The 8448-nt window shown below is 39.3% G+C and overlaps 1 pseudogene; it reads left to right on the forward strand.

The window, feature by feature from the left end:
• Window positions 1-3644: 3644 nt before the first annotated feature.
• LOC100013671 (mini-chromosome maintenance complex-binding protein-like) lies at window positions 3645-5569 on the forward strand (annotated as a pseudogene).
• The last annotated feature ends 2879 nt before the right edge of the window (window positions 5570-8448 follow it).

Consider the following 8448-nt stretch of genomic DNA (forward strand, 5'->3'; position numbering starts at 1 on the left):
TGTAGTGAAGCAAAAGAAATTCCCACATTAATTATCTTCCAAAATTTATGCCTTAATCTTCCCTAAATCCATCACTTCTCTATCAGGAGGTGGGCTTCAGGTTTTATTATGAGTCCTCTAGTCATGGTCAGAGTTCCCAAGTTTCAAAATTGCTTGTCTTTAGAACATTGTTGCTATTTTATAAATAATCCTGCTTATTTCTGTTTATTTCACTCTGCATCAGATAATACAAGTCTTTCCAGGTTACTCTGAAGCCATCTATCCCCTTTGTTATTTCTTACAGCACAATAGTATTGCATTATATTTATATAACATGCGTTCGTTCAACCATTTCCCCATTTAAGAGATACCCCCTTCAGTTTCCAGTTTTTTGTCATCCACAAAAAGCACTGCTCTGCTATAACTACATCGTCCCTCCTTTAATCTACCTTCCTTTCCCCCCCCTTCTTCTCACTTCCCTGCTGAGTGAAATGTATCTCTTTACCCAATTGTGTGTGTGTGTTCTACCTTCCTTTGACCAGTCTAGATGAGTGTGAGGTTCACATGTTATCCACTTCTCTACTCCTTGTTTGTATAAATTTCTACTTGCATACCCCAGTTATGTGAGATTATTTTCTTCATCCTTCCTTCTTCCCTTTCCCTCCTTATATTTGTCTTTCCTTCCCCTTCAATTTTTTTAAAAGATCATTAAAATATAACTGAACAACTTATGTGTTAGACTCTTTCTATAACCCTGATAATCAGAAGGTTCTGAGGGTTTACATATCATTGCTCCTGTTAACTTGGAAATAACACAGAACTATTAAATAGTCAGAAAAATCAGCTTGATGTCTTCAGCTTTCAAGCTAACTAAACTTCGGAGTTTTCTAGATTTCAAGTTGACACTCCATATTAGAATGTAAACAGTTCATTCTTATTTTAGACCCTGATAATTGTTTGCTAATGTTTACCTTTTTGTTTCTCTGGAATGCTGTTTGCACTTCAAGGTGTCCTTGTAGTTCTGGATTTTTCATTAGGATTGCCTGGAAGTCCTCTGTTTCATTAAAGATCCACTCCCTGTTCCCATACCATTTTTCTTCCCTTTCCCACATATGATTATATTGTTTTTCTGGGTAAGTTCTTCCTGGTTGTAAACCTATTTCTTTGCCTGCTAGAATATTGTATTCCCAGCTTTGGAATATGATATTCTAAAGTTTGGAATATTTAAATTGTATGTGATCATAATTATAGTTCATTTCTTTAATTTTTTCTTTCTGACTTCTTGAAATATTTTCTCATTGACCCCGAAGCTCTGGACTTTGACTATAATGTTCCTGGGGATTTTCGTTTGGAGTTTTTTGCAGGAGGTGACTGGTGGATGCTTTTTATTTCTACTTTGCTCTCTGGTTCTAAAAGGTCTAAGCAGTTTTCTTTTGCAGTTTCTTGAAACATGATATCTGCACTCTTTTTTGTGTGTTGATTTTTGATAATGGTTTTCAGGTAGCCTAAAGATTCTTAAATTTTCTCTTCTCATTCTGTTTTCCAGTTTTTTTTTTAACCCTTGCCTTCCGTCTTGGAGTCAATACTGTGTATTGGCTCCAAGGCAGAAGAGTGGTAAGGGTTAGGCAATGGGGGTCAAGTGACTTGCCCAGGGTCACACAGCTAGGAAGTGGCTGAGGCCAGATTTGAACCTAGGACTGGCTCTTAATCCACTGAGCTACCCAGCTGACCCTTAAGTTGTTTTTGCTGTGAGATAATTTATGTTTTCTACTTTATTTTTTAGTCTTTTGACTTCATTTTAATAATTTCTTGTCATTTTATGGAGTTGCTAGCTTTTATTTTGTCTGTTCTAATTTTCAGGGAATTTGTTGCTTGGTCCAAGTTTTGTACCTATCATGCCAAGCTGTTGATTTCCTTTCCAATTCTTTCTTCTGCTGTTCTCATTTTTTCCAATTGTTTTTTACAGTGCTCTCATTTCATCTATATATATTTTTTAAACTAAAAACAAAAACATTCTTGCTTCATCCCTTCCAGAAATTCTAGTTGGACTTGTGACTACAAAAAATATTTTTTTAAGGCTTTGCTTATAGATATTTTGGAGTTATTCTTTCCTTCTGGTTTTATGTCTTGAGCATCCCTATTACCATAATAGCTTTATATGGTGGGGTTCTTTGTTTTTTTCTCCTTACTCTTCTAGCCCACTTCCTGACTAAAGACTTTATGTTAGGATCAGGCTCCGTACCCTTTAGAAGAAAAAATCTTGGTTATTCCTGCTGCTTCTTTCTTGGAATATTGAATGCTTTGTTATTTGAGGATTGTAGGGGACAATTCATGCTAAAATTCTACAAATTTTCAATACTCTCCAAATGGTCTGATCTAGATAGCCTTTGATTCAATGAAAAGTCCCACTTATCTGGTTATTTCTGACAAAGCACCCTCTCCAAGATTCTGAATTCTAGCCTCTGCCTTAGTTTATTCCCCCACCCCCCTTTCTTATCCTTATTTCTGCCTCTTCCCTTATGACAGAGAAGGAGAAAAGAAGACTGGAATGCAACTTAGGATGGATGCCCTCTTCCTCTTTTTTTTTTTTTAATCTGAATGCTTACTTGCTGGTCCAGCCTCTACAAGTTTCTGAGCTGGGTTTGGATCTGAGCAACACCCTTGTGCTCTAGGCCTGATTAGAGTCCTAGTAGAATGTTGCTATACTTAGTCACAATCAGTTAGCTGGAAAACTACTGGGTCAGAGAGACAGAATGGCAAGTTCACTCTTCTATATACTTCAGACTGGGCTAGAAATTAGAACTGGGACCCTGCTTTATTCCTGGGGTTATAACCACACAGCTGCGATTTGTTTCTGATCTTATTCCTTGTTTTGTACACAGACTAGGGACCACTTCATCTTGGGCCAACACTACTCTCTAGTTCCCTTCTTAAATAGTCCTGGATCTCTGACTATGATTAGGCAATAAGAACAACAGAGCTGCCCATTTGCACCTATTTCTGCACCTTGTACAAGTTTAGTCCCCTTTATGGTGGATCTGGGGCTTCTTGCCCTGATGTACATCTCCTTACAATGGAAGAATTCTCCACACAGCTAGTTCTGGTGTGGATCCATCCTTTGTTTCTGCAAACTTCCCTATCTCCCAAGATTGATCTGGGCAGAAAAATGACTGATTTCTCCTCTCCCCTCCTCAAATGTCCTGGTCAAGGTTGTTTGGCATATTTTCTAGATTCACTGGAAGATGTTTTCAAGTAGGGATTAACTGTATTTAACTCCACCATCTTGGCTCTGCCTTACTAGAGGTTTTTTTTTTTTTTTTAAATAAGGAAGGTGGGATCAATAGTGTTGAGTAAGGAGCAGGGCTGGGTGGGCTTCTTGCGCTTCCCCTTCAATCGGCTCTGCTGCTGCCAAAGTTGTTCCTGCCGGGAGTGGAGCGAACCCGAGGCCGGACTGTGACGCTAGGTGACCGCTTTGGCTTGCTTGGCGTAGGTGTGAGCGAAAGAGGGAGCGGCAGGGGGCTCAAAAGAAGAGGATCTCTGAGGAGGAAGAGGAAGCCGCCGCTGTCACCGACCCGAGGCAGGGAGCGAGGGAGGCAGGGAACCAGGAACGAAGGCAGTGCGATTGTTTCCTCCACCAGCCATCGCCTTTTCGGGAGCCTGGCTGGGGCAGCTGGTCCGTGCCCCCCTCGGCAAGATGCCCTGCGGGGACGACTGGCTAAACCACCTGCTCGGCAGAGTGCAGGGCTTGTTTGCCCACAATGGATTAAATTCTAACTGGGAGAAGAAAGTAACTGAATATTTTAAAGAAAAGCTAAAAGAAAATAATGCTACTAACTGGGTACCATCATTAAATGAGGTCCCTCTTCATTATCTGAAACCGAACAGTTTGGTGAAATTCCACTGCATGGTTCAGGGTATGTTTGACCCGGAATTTTACATGGGAGCCTATGAAACAGTTGACCCAAATACAAAAGGACGTGTTCGACATTTTGGAAAATACAGAGATATTGCAGAATGTGGGCCTCAACAAGAAGCTGATCTGAACTCTGCACAGGCCACTACTTTAGAACGACAGACTTTCTATTGTGTCCCAGTGCCTGGGGAATCGACCTGGGTAAAAGAAGCATAAGTCAATGCAAGTCAAGCTCCTGTTAGCCCCACAAAATCCTACACTCCAAGTCGTCACAAGAGAAGTTATGGAGACGATGAAGATATGGACCTACATCCATTCAAATAGAAAGATCAGCATGCAAGTTTAAGACATCCGGGGAAGGTTGGTGATCTTCATGGGTATGAAGAGCCCAAACCTTTAGAAACCGAGGTTTCTGCTGGGCAACACTTGAACTTCCCAAACTGCACCCCTCCCCTTGATCTCAATTTTCCACTGCCAGGAGAGAAAGGCCCTGCATGACTTGTAAAGGTTCATGAAAATTGGGATTGTTTCAAAGTGAATGATATTCTTGAGGTTTATGGCATTTTGTCTGTGGATCCAGTGCTGAGCATAATGACTAATGAAGAAAGGGACTCATCGGTGCTGGATCCCCTGGAATGTATGGATACTCTAGAAGAACAAGGAGTACATAGATCCCGCCCCCTTCATTAGTTCCAAGAATTCATGTGATTTTAGCACAAATATTGCAGCACATCAATCCACTGCTACCTGCTTCTCTTGAGGATAGCAAAAGCTTTACTTCAGTTTTCATGTCACAATCATCTCCTATTAGAGCAGAACTTCTTGGATTCCTAACCCATGCCCTTTTGGGAGATAGCTTGGCTGCTGAATACCATATATTGCATCTCATCTCCACTGTGTACACAAGGAGAGATGTTCTTCCTCGAGGACAATTCAGTTAATTTGAGTGGTTGCCCTCAAAAGAGTACCTTCACAGAACACATATATCAAATTATTCTACAACTTGTTCCAGCTTCTTTTTGTCTGCACATGACAATAGAGAATATGAACCTCTTGAAATTAATTCCTCAGAAGGATTAGACAGTCAATCGCTTAGTCAGTAGAATTTTGCAACTGTCTAATACTTCCGTTGTGATAGATGAGACTCTTCTTGAGCAAGGACAGCTTGACACCCCAGGAGTCCATAATGTAACAGCACTAGGCAACCTAATTACTTGGCAAAAGGCGGATTATTACTTTAGTTACTACCAGATGGAATTCCCCTTCAATATTAATCTACTTATCACTTCAGAGCGCAGATCACTCCTACCGTCAGACTGCCAGGTCCACTTGCAACCACAGATCATTCCGCCAAATATGGATGAATATATGAGCAGCCTCCTCGGCTCCATTCTTCAGTCCTGAATAAATTCCATGCCTACTGCGATTGTTGGACTACAGCATCTCCAATAGGTCACCAAGGTTGTTGAAGTTGACTTTGTGGAGATGCACAAGAGTGACCCACAGAGCATCATGGCCGTTGACCTCCATTGACTGCTCGTGGTAGCTAGGTTCTTGTCTCTCAGTGCAGGGCAGACAACGCTGTCAAGAGAGAGGTGGTTATGTGCCAAGCAGCTGGAGGCCTTATGAAAAACCAGGCGTCAACAACAGAAATGTGTTAACGGAAATGAACTTTAACATTTTTTCCTTTTTTTTACTTTAGTTTAAGAGATTATGAAAAGTAATGTGCAAACTACAACAAGATTATTGTATTTTTGAAATATTTATATCATATTGTTTTGTAGATTATTTGTATCAAAACAAATGATACTTTTCCTTGAAATCTAAATCATGCCTGAAAACTGATGTTTATATGATATTCAATAAGGCCACCTTTTAAACTTACTGATTTTATGAAGCTTTTCAAGTTGTTTTTTTTTTTTGTAATTAAACTGGTAACTGTGCAAATTATTTCATAATAAAGATTTAATATCGATAGTAAAAAAAAAGAAAAGGAAGATGGGATCAGGCATCTTTACTTAAAAACAGGTTGGCCTGAAGAAAGGAAAATGTTTTTAGATGGCCTTTGATTCAATGAAAAGTCTTACTTTTCTGATTATTTCTTCTGACAAAGAACCCTCCCTCAGATTCTGAATTTTGGCCTTTGCCTTAGTTTATCACTTTTTCCTTCTTCCTTATCATTATTTCTGCCTTTTCCCTTGTGACACAGAAGGAGAAAAGAAGATTAAAATGGGGGTTAGGATACCTTCTTCCTCTTTTTTGAGTTTGGGGATCATGATTCAGGTTCTGATTCTATTTCTTTCTACCTGTAGGACCTTGAGCAAGTTAGTTAATTTAATTATTTAATTTCTCTGGGCTTTAGTTTCTTTATCTTTAAAATGATGGGGTTGGACTAGATGATTTCTTTAAAGTTTAACATTTATAAATCTGTAACCCTTATTTCTGTGCTAGGTGGCACAGTGGATATAACATCAATCCTGAAATCAGGAAGACTCATTTTCCTCAGCTAGAATCTGGTTTCAGACATTTATTACCTCTGTGACCTTGGGAAAGTCATTTAACCTTGTTGGCCTCAGTTTCCTCATATAGAAAATGAGCTGGAGAAGGAATAGGCAAACCACTCCAGTATCTCTGCCAAGAAAACTCCAGATGGGACCACAAAGGGTTGAACAGGAAAGACAACTGAACAACAGCAACCCTCTATTTTAGCTAAGTTTGAGAAAGGGAATAACCAGCTTAATAAAGGGGCAAATGTTTAGAGGCTAGATTGGGAGAGCAGTCAGGTTTTATAGATAACTAATTACCTTTGTGGGACTCCAAAGGGCCTAAGGCTCTTAGTTATGGAATTCTTCAGGGAAATGATCTTTCAGAAATGAAGACCTTTCACAGGATTTCTTTTGGAGGCCTGGAATTTAAATTTAGATTTCTTTTACAGATACTCTTTTTTGCTTTTGTTCCCTCCTCAGTCTTCAATTGCCCTCTGCCCAAAAGCGTTTTCTCTTTAAATGAGCATAGTATCATAGTTATAGAGCTAGAAGAGTCCTCAAATATCAGATAATCTAATCCCCTGATTTTACAGCAGAAGACATTAAGCCCCAGAGTTGTTAAATAACTTTCCCAAGATTGCACACCTAATGGTAGAGCTGGAAATTAAACCCAGGTCATTTGACTCCAAATTTAAGCATTTAAAGCATTTAATACATCAGGGACTATAATGTGTGTGTGTGTGGTGGTGGGTATAGCTGACTTAAAGGGTGCCTTTGAAAGGCTTGAAATAGGACCAATTATCAGAGATCTGAGGCTAAACACTTTTCTTTACCTATGTATCACAGAATCATAGACTCTCAGAATCCCAGGGGTAGAAGAGACATCAGAAAGTATCTCATTCATCCTAAATCTGAGCTGGAAATTTCCTACAAGTGGTTCCTTAGCTTTCTCTTGAAGATTTCCAGGGAAGAGAAACCTACTCACTCTCTTCCAAGACAACTCATTCCCTTTTTGAGTATCTTTAATTGTTAGGAAATTTTTTCTTACATTGGACCAAAATCTGCTTCTCTCCAAGTCTCACCCATGGTTTCTAGTTCTACTTTTGGGGAAATCAAGTTCAGTGTCTCTTCCACATGGCAACCCTTCAGATATTTACTAACAGCTATCACGTCTACTTTAAGTCTTTTCTTCTCCAGGCTAAACATCATAGTTCTTAGAACATTGTCTCTATTCTCTTCACCCTCCTGTTATGGTCTTGTGGATGGACACATCTCCAGGTTGTCAGTGTCTTTCCACACAGAAAATAAGCCCAGAACCCAAAACAATATTCTATATATGGTCTGAACAAGGCTATCCCTCCTTCCTTCATGTTCATTTGTGTCCAACTCTTCATGATCCCTTCTGAGGTTGGTTTTTTTAAATTATTTTTACCAAAGATAGTATAGTAGTATGCCATTTCTTTCTCTGGCTTATTTTATCGATGAGAAACTGAGGTAAAGAAAGTTAAATGACTTGCCCAGGGTTATACAGCAAATAAACATCTGAGACCAGATTTGAACCCAGGAAGATGAATGCTCTTGACTTCAAGCCTGGCACTCTATCCACTGTGCCACCTAGCTGCCCCATTCTAGATTTTCTGACTCCCTTAATTCAGTCTAAGTTGTTAGGCTTTTTTATTGCTATGCATTAGGAGACTTGGTAAATAACTGGTTCTCTTTGTATGACACACTCTGAAGTTTAATCAGCATTATTATCATTTTTTCTTTACTTTCTTAATTCTGGACAATAAACTAAGGCATGATTTGTAGCATTTTATTTGAGAATTTAACAATGAGCTCTCTACCCAGCCTAACCCTGATGCTATGTTGACCACTAGGAGACCAAAGACAGGTCATTGCTGTACTCTATCAAGGAACTGTCATTAAGGTGATATTGACCCCTTACTTTTTAAGTTTGGTTATCCAATTAAATCTCAAACCCTTCTTTTCCATAATGATATCATGAGAGATTCTGTCAAATGCTTCAGAGAAATTTGAACCCTTTGTCTACAATATGTAGACAATGTATAA

This window comes from Monodelphis domestica, chromosome 6 (assembly GCF_027887165.1).
Source record: "Monodelphis domestica isolate mMonDom1 chromosome 6, mMonDom1.pri, whole genome shotgun sequence".
Lineage (NCBI taxonomy): Eukaryota > Metazoa > Chordata > Mammalia > Didelphimorphia > Didelphidae > Monodelphis > Monodelphis domestica.